The sequence below is a fragment of the Eriocheir sinensis genome, unplaced genomic scaffold, assembly GCF_024679095.1.
Source record: "Eriocheir sinensis breed Jianghai 21 unplaced genomic scaffold, ASM2467909v1 Scaffold7, whole genome shotgun sequence".
Lineage (NCBI taxonomy): Eukaryota > Metazoa > Arthropoda > Malacostraca > Decapoda > Varunidae > Eriocheir > Eriocheir sinensis.
The window spans coordinates 1,763,997-1,772,285 of record NW_026112053.1 but is presented as its reverse complement, the minus strand read 5'-3'; the positions used below and the strand labels follow the sequence as shown (position 1 = coordinate 1,772,285).

The window sequence follows — 8,289 nt, the reverse complement described above, 5'->3', positions numbered from 1 at the left end:
CAAGAATGCATAGTTAGAACACTCGCTTCAGTCGCTGCCTGCTGGACATTGTCCATTCACGTGCAGTTCTGACTCCATTAAGGCCCGTCCACACGACGGCTAAAGAAAACTGCACGGCGTCTGGCCCGAGTCACATTCGCCTGCCTACTGTCTGCCTTGGATTGTTTGATCTGGTAACACAGTTTCAAAGCGAGAGGAAGGGTATTTTTCTTGTTACGAATTGTTTCAGATGAATTTCTAATGGTTCACAAGGCACACAATACTTAAGTTAAGAATTGGCAAATGAGCGTGCCGTATCAGCACACATGCAATATCACGTTCGCGAGTCCACCCTGAAAAAATCACCTAATTCTCGTGGAACAGACTTTTATAGCAGTAGGTTTGCTATTATACTACTACTTCTAGGGTAAATATAACAACGCGTGTTTCATTATCTTTATTAATATACATCAGTAAGACGTATAGGCACCACCTGCAGCTAAGACAGCATTCAGCCGTTTAGGCATGGATGCCACCAACGCACTAGTTATATCTTGACCAGGTGGACGACGGAGGTGCTCCCATGCTTGCATTGCACTTCTGACGACAGCATCACGGTTCCTTCCCCTGTCCTGCTCAGGCATATGTCGGACCATTGCTGCCCAGACGTGCTCGATGGGGTTGAGGTCTGGTGATTTGGGAGGATGTGGCATCAGAGTGACGTGTGGATGTCGGCCAAACCACTCTCTAACAACCTGGCATGTGTGGATTGGGCTGTTATCCTGGAGAAGGTAGAAAGGCTCCCCGTCGGGGAACAGCAATGCCTCTACCGTGGGAAGAAGGACCTCCTCCAGGATTTCAACATACTTATCACCTGTTAAATATCCCGGTCCAACATCAGCCAACTCTCCAACGCCACTGGCATGCATCCATCCAAATAACCCAGCAGAGACACGCCCGCTCCTCCTGGTAGCAATTACATTTCCAATGTCGTATCTGAAACATTATAACTATTTATGAACTAGTCACATAAAACCTTATGTAACCGGTATTGAGTAGTAGTAGACAAGACAGACAACACAAATCTGTTCGGGTGGCTACAGGCACCTGTAGAAACAACCAACTAGTTTAAGTATCCATGAGAGAGAGAGAGAGAGAGAGAGAGAGAGAGAGAGAGAGAGAGAGAGAGACTAACCTGGTGCCACATTTCCGCCAAACATATTGTGCTGCTGATGTGCCATCTGAGTAGAAAGTCTTTTCATCAGAAAAGACTACATTCTCCCAAAAGTCTGCTGGCATGTCAGCATACTCGAGCGCATACTCCATGCGCTGCTCCATGTTACGCTCGCTTAGTTTCTGCTTTGTGGCTGGCCTCCGACCTCGGAAATTCCTGTTGTGAAGCCTGTTCCGAATGGTCTGAGTGCTGCACTGCAGACCCTGGTCACGGCGAATGTTGACAGCAGGTGTGAATGGGTCATCATCGATGGCGTTATTTATGGCCTAAATATAAAACCACAAACACCCAATCAGTATGGTAAGGTGAATGGTGAACAGCAACACGAGATATTATATTACAACACATTACCCTATCCAGTTATTGTCACCATGTTACTATTTACATTATTAGTACAGACTAATATTCTACTACAGAATGTAATATTCTACTGTAGAATATTATATCCTTAACCTGGTCTTCGGCTGCGGAGGTGCAGCGTGGGCGCCCGACTCGTGGCATGTCCTCTGTAGCACCAGTGTCTGCGTGCCGCCGAATCCACCGTGCTGCTGTGTTCCGGTGAATACCAAGCTCACGGGCAATACCAGTTATGGTAAAACCCCTAGCATGGAGGGCTACGATAGCCCCTCGCGTCGCCTGCGGTGTTTCCATGTTGACTGGCATGGCCATGGTACGAAGATAACCACATTAACATCCTGTCAGTCTTTGAAACGTTTCGGATTTGGGTTGAAATGTTTCGGATCTGAGTTATGAAACAATCGCTTGTGGTTCGAATCTTGCAGAGAAGCCACAGTCAGGCGTGCCAACCCTCCCACAATATCAGCGGATGCTCGAATGTTTACAGTAGTCATCGCACCCCTTATGCACCGATACTTTTTGTGACGACTGTACGTGTCTGAATGGATACATAAATCATACTGTTATTCACATTATGAGTCCACTGAATCGATGGTTTATAATAGCAACATAATGTCTTTTTCATAATTTGTTTGAAATTGTTTTCTCTTTTGGACCAAGCAGCAACCAGGAAACGACGTTGTGTAAACGTTAGTTTGGTCAGAAAATCACAACGTAATTGTTACGTGCTGATGACGTAACTTTTAGACGGACGAAGATGCAACCTAAAAACGTTTTTTAACGTGAAAACGTTTCCTGTTTGCTGAGGTGTGTGTGTGTGTGTGTGTGTGTGTGTGTGTGTGGTTTTATTTTATCATGAGCGGGCTATCATTATCAATAATTCATGAAGGAACATAATTAACCTATTGTTATGCTCATTTTTTTTTTTTTTTTTTTTTTACGTTGTTGCCTATTGCGCCGGTAGGCATCTTCCTGGTGGGGCCTGATGGTCGGCCCAAGGCTTCTTCCAGGTGGGGCCTGATGGTCGGCCCAGCCCGTTCTGGCGCAGGCGAGTGTTTATAGTGGCGCCATCTTGCATTGGCTCATGCTGCCCCCCGGAACTCGTACTTGATTCGCTTGGACGGCTTCCTCTAGAGTCCGGGTTGATGGGTGGTCTTCAGGACAGCATGTGGGTAGTTTTAAGCCACTCGGCGGTGACCGAAAAATCCGAGTGGTAGCGTGAGGATTCGAACCCGCGTCGTCCATCACGCGGCGAATGTGGGTCCAGTACGCTATCACTTCGGCCACCGCCTACCCGCTGGCTGTTTATACATTGTACAGCACTGGTCGTTATAACACTGGATGCGGGACGATATATTATAACACAACAGTAAATAAACAGTAGGTTATTCGGTATATAAACTAATATTAAACGCGTATTTGTGGAGTATAGAACAACGTACATTAATATCTTATACACCACACAGTCGTGGGTAGAGTGGAGATGGTATAATAACCTAAGGAGGATAGAAGACCCCTTGCTTTGATTATGCTCTGAGTAGCGTCCTTAAGGAACCATCCACCGCCTTGGCGCTGGAAAGCGTACTGTGAATCGTACGTCTGCTCAGAACGCCGGGGTAGACGTCTTGTCAGGTGGTGACTGGTGCAGTTGTAGCGTGAAAAACTGTTGCCTCCCTATTTGCGCGTGCATGGCTCCCACAGAGTTATATATAACTCTGTGGTGGCTCCTCTTCTCTCTCTCTCTCTCTCTCTCTCTCTCTCTCTCTCTCTCCCTGCTCCCACTGCCTTCCGCTCCCAGTCTTGGTGAGGCGATGAGTTCAGTAATTTCAGTCTTGTCTCCTGCCTTGAGGTGATCTATCTCCTCCACGCTACACGGGAAGCCCAAGGTGAGAAGCACAGCGCCATAACTAAACATTGAGTGTCTTGAGTTGGGAAGAAAGAACCTCAAAACAAAGCAGTGAATGTCTTGAGGTGGGAAGAAGCGTCAAAACAAAACATTGTGTGTCATGAGGTGGGAAGCCCAGTGTTGTGGTAAATAGCAAGTGTAAGGGAAGGTGTTATAGATAGGTATACTGAGTGTAAAAACTAAGCGGGTTGGGGAGAGAGAGAGAGAGAGAGAAGAGGCGGAGCCACGCACGCGCAGATAGGGAGTCAGCAGTTTTTCGGCAAGTTTTTCACGCTACACCGTGCCTATCACTCTGCTGGCTGGGGTGGGTTGGTGCAGGTGCTGTGACGGAGAGCTCAATTGAGTTTGTGTTATACCTTTGTACGTAGTTTGTATTATATCGTTGTATTGTTGTTTATGTACTTCAGTTTAATTTTTCATGATTTATGTTAATGGCAAGGGTAGAAGGCTGACTTATACCTGGAATCTACATTTCAAGGGCTTAAGGTCCATATTATCAAAGGTACTGAGCTCCCACTGTGACTCTTTCCCAAGGTCACAGAAAATTAGCCAGGCTTTTATGGGCCTTTTTCCCGTTCAAGATGCAGAGGTCCTGTCAAACTATCACCAGCATCACTAAACAGTCCATGAAAATCCCAGCAACTTCTACGAGCGGCCTTTCAAACAGGCAAACTGAAGGGCTGATAAGTTTAAAAATACAGACTCAAGTTTGTTCCACAGTAGAACACAGCACAGCCTTGGGGCCAACCCTTACAGGAGGTTGACCTCCACAAGAATGTGCGTCAGTTCATCATGATAGTGATGTAGCTCTCATCCTAATGCATTTGCAGTGTTGTGCGCACTACCTGCTAAAAGTAGTGGCACTACCGCTACCACTACTACAGTCAAATTGTAGTGGCACTACCGCTACAGCTACTCATTTATAAATGTAGTGCACTGCCGCTACTACTGCCGCTACCGCTACTTGTGAACAATAAGTACTGAAAAAACATGATTCTCTTTTATACATATTGTAACGTTCCACGTCCCTGATAGAGTTCTGAGTAAGTCACTTTACACTTTCTGTACGTGAGGCTAGAGGATTCACTCACCTCCCTCTGCTGTGCTAGTTAACTCTCCCAGTGTTTACCAGGCTTCGTGAGCCGTGATCAGGAATATCCACGAGTGACTAATCACTTACTGTCCACAGGTAGATAGGCAGCCACACCTCCAGTCACAGATTCACTACTGAGCGAGCGTTGGTGACTGACAAGAGAAACGGGCCGCGGGTCAGCCCACTGAACTGTACTCGTTTCATTCGCGTTTTCATCACGTACGTAGTTGGTTCACCCCGAGTAGCGAGTAGTGACTAGCCCTACCTAAAAATGTAGCGCCGCTATTGTTTTTGCCGCTCTTTCCAAAAAAGATTGGCACTACCGCTACAGCTACTAAAAAAGTAGCTTCGCTACGTGGCGGCGCTACTAGTAGTGCCGCTACGCCTAACACTGTGCATTTGTGTACTTCAAGTAATTTATGATAGGTCAGTTAGGTAGTTAAGTGTACTTTGTAATATAACATTTTGCTTTCTTTATTTCAGGAGCATCTTGAAGTAAAACAACAGAATGGCATCCAGTGAGTACCATTTTACAAATCTTAATAATTTAGACCAGTGGTGCTCAACCTTTTTGGCTGGCAGGGCCACATTAGATGGGCAATGTGTGATGAGGGCCTCGTATTGCCTGTAATGTGAATACGCATAGTAATTAATATATTTTACACACTGATAACACTGATTATGTTGTGTATATACTGTAACCTTCCGGATAGAGTTGTAATCAAAACACTTCTTACATAAATTGCAGGTCATGGGGAAATTAGCAATTATAAGCTACAATAAAGTGAAGACCTACATACGAGCGACAACATTTCGCTGTTAAGCAGGGAGAGGGGAAACGTGGAGCGGCTGCGGTGTGCCGAGAGGGTGGGGGGACTCTATAAGGTAGGGGTCCAGGGGAGGTGGCGTGGAAGACGACGGGTAAGGGGAGAGGGCTAGGAGTGGATGGGCAACAGTGGTGAAGGCCCGGAAAGGAATGGTTGGGTAGAGAGGGGTAGGGAGCCAGAGACCAGGACTGATTGAGAGGATAAGTGTGTGTGGGGGGGCATGAGAGGGCAGGACACGAGCGAAGGAATAGCGAATCAGGAAAGAATGAAAAAAAGAAGCCTAGATTAGCCTGTTTTCAAGGGAAAAAGACAAGGCGCCAAAGTCTCAGCCCAAAAGCCAAGATCTCGTAAAAAAAAGCCAAGGAGTGAAACGCTAATAGTTACAAATGTACGGAAGTGGGGGTTGCCTCAGCAGGGGGGATCGGAAGTGGGGTTGCCTCAGCAGGGGGATCGGAAGTGGGGTTGGGGGTCAGCGGGTGTTACGGAAGAGGGGTATCTGGACCCCGCCACCCGCCCTACCCTCCCTCCCCATCTCTTTCACCTTTTCACACCCTCCCCTCACCCCCTACCCACCATCCCCTAGCGTACGGAAGCGGGAGGTGACAGGAGTCAGGGTGCCCAGCAGGGAGGGAGGGTGACAGGAGAGGGGTACTTGAAGGTTAAGATAAGATCGTGGGCTCGAATGACCACAAGATTATAATCACGCAAAAGGTTAAAGACATTAGGTTAATGACCAGGCTGGAATATGAATTTACTCTCAAATGCAAGTCAGATAATAAAATAAAAAATCGCCATTGAACGTAAGACTCAATAAATTACTTAAGTTTATGCGAGGTGTATTGTATCATTATCTTCTGATTTCTCATTTCTTAACTTGTTTCTTCTTATTTATTTCCTCAACTTATATATATATATATATATATATATATATATATATATATATATATATATATATATATATATATATATATATATTTTTTTACTCCGGTTATTTGGTGCCATCCAACCCTAAACACTGCAGCACCAAGTCTTTTTTTCTTCTGATTTTGCATTAATTAATGTCTCATATCTCATTTCTTAACTTCTTTCTTCTTATTTCTTTTCTCAACTTACATTTCTTTATATTTTCTGCCTGCTCTTCGGTGTCATATGACCTTAGACGTTGCCGCATCGAGTTTACCTTTTTCCCTAGGTCAAGATAGCGCTCAAAACGAAGGAAACCCAGAAATACCTCAGTGAGTCAGAGAAGAGAAGGGAGAGAGAGCGATGTGAGAGGGAAAGTGGTACGGAAGAGACGGGGGAAAAGGCATAAAGTGAAAAAGGATCATGTGTGTGTGTGTGTGTGTGTGTGTGTGTTCCATTCCCCTCTGATTCTTGAGAAATCTGCGGCTAGCTCGAAATTTCGTGGGCCAACTTTTTTAGCCGAATATATGTTCCGAAGCGGAATTTAGTGAGGATTCTTATGGTATCTTCAAATTCCTCATACGTCTATTAGTTCCCGAGTTACACCGAGAAAACTGTATTTTTTTCTCTCTAGTCAGAGTAGCCTAACGAATAAAAATCGCTCAAAGCATCTACGTTCCTTAGAAAGATTGCCATATGTTACTATTAATAAACTTATCCCAACAACTGACGCTTCCAAATTTGACGCACTTTCATCGAAAACTTAATTTTTAATCATTTTTTATTCACTTTTATGGCGCGTTTCGCGTCATCGTCCGCCAGAACCTTTTACCCTTGATGACATGCGTCATCGTGCGCGAGAGGGTTAAATAAGTCAGATTTATCTCACATTCACTGTCTGGGCAGACAAATATTCGGAAAAGAAAAGGCAAACCAGTTTGTAGATATGTATAAATATGCTGTATATTCACGTCCTTATGGATATCTTCTTGTTGATTTGGGTATAAATACTCCTGAATCCCTACAGTTTCGCTCAACTCTCCCTTCCATCATACCTTTCTCCCTCCCTCTTCTCTCTCCTCCCCCTCTCCCTCCCTCCCTGCGCCTCCTTTTACTGGGACCTGATGTCAACAAGAGCACGTTTTATATATAGAAGGAAGTCATATTGTAAGAACTCACACCGCTTTGAATATAGAACGAACTTACATTAGCTGAAGTCACACTGTTTTCAATAAAGAACGAACTTACATTAGCTGAACCCACACTGTTTTGTATATAGAACGAACTTACATTAGCTGAACTCACACTGTTTTGTATATAGAACGAACTTACATTAGCTGAACTCACAATGTTTTGTATATAGAACGAACTTACATTAGCTGAACTCACACTGTTTTCAATATAGAACGAGCTTACATTAGCTGAACCCACACTGTTTTGTATATAGAACGAACTTACATTAGCTGAACTCACACTGTTTTGCATCGAACTTAAATTAGCTGAACTCACACTGTTTTGTATATAGAATGAACTTACATTAGCTGAACTCACACTGTTTTGAATATAGAACGAGCTGACATTAGCTAAACCCACACTGTTTTGTATATAGAACGAACTTACATTAGCTGAACTCACACTGTTTTGTATATAGAACGAACTTACATTAGCTGAACTCATTGTTTTGTATATAGAACGAACTTACATTAGCTGAACTTACACTGTTTTCAATATAGAACGAGCTTACATTAGCTGAACCCACACTGTTTTGTATATAGAACGAGCTTACATTAGCTGAACTCACACTGTTTTGTATATTGAACGAACTTACATTAGCTGAACTCACACTGTTTTGTATATAGAACGAACTTACATTAGCTGAACTCACACTATTTTGTGTATATAACGAACTTACATTAGCTGAACTCACACTGTTTTGAATATAGAACGAACTTACATTAGCTGAACCCACACTGTTTTGTATATAGAACGA

General features: G+C 44.1%; 2 long non-coding RNA genes across 2 annotated transcripts in view; one reads left to right on the top strand and one right to left on the bottom strand.

Moving 5' to 3' along the window:
• Window positions 1-423: 423 nt before the first annotated feature.
• LOC126993942 (uncharacterized) lies at window positions 424-1,475 on the bottom strand. Its single transcript, XR_007748589.1, has 2 exons — window positions 1,175-1,475; window positions 424-975 (listed from the first exon to the last, which is right to left on the bottom strand). It is a non-coding gene; the product is annotated as an uncharacterized LOC126993942 (long non-coding RNA).
• Window positions 1,476-3,320: 1,845 nt separating this feature from the next.
• The window catches only part of LOC126993958 (uncharacterized), a 31,911-nt gene continuing 26,942 nt past the window's right edge, over window positions 3,321-8,289 (top strand). The window contains exons 1-2 of the long non-coding RNA XR_007748598.1: window positions 3,321-3,456; window positions 5,053-5,087. This is a non-coding gene — a long non-coding RNA (uncharacterized LOC126993958). The remainder of the gene's footprint in view (window positions 3,457-5,052; window positions 5,088-8,289) is intronic.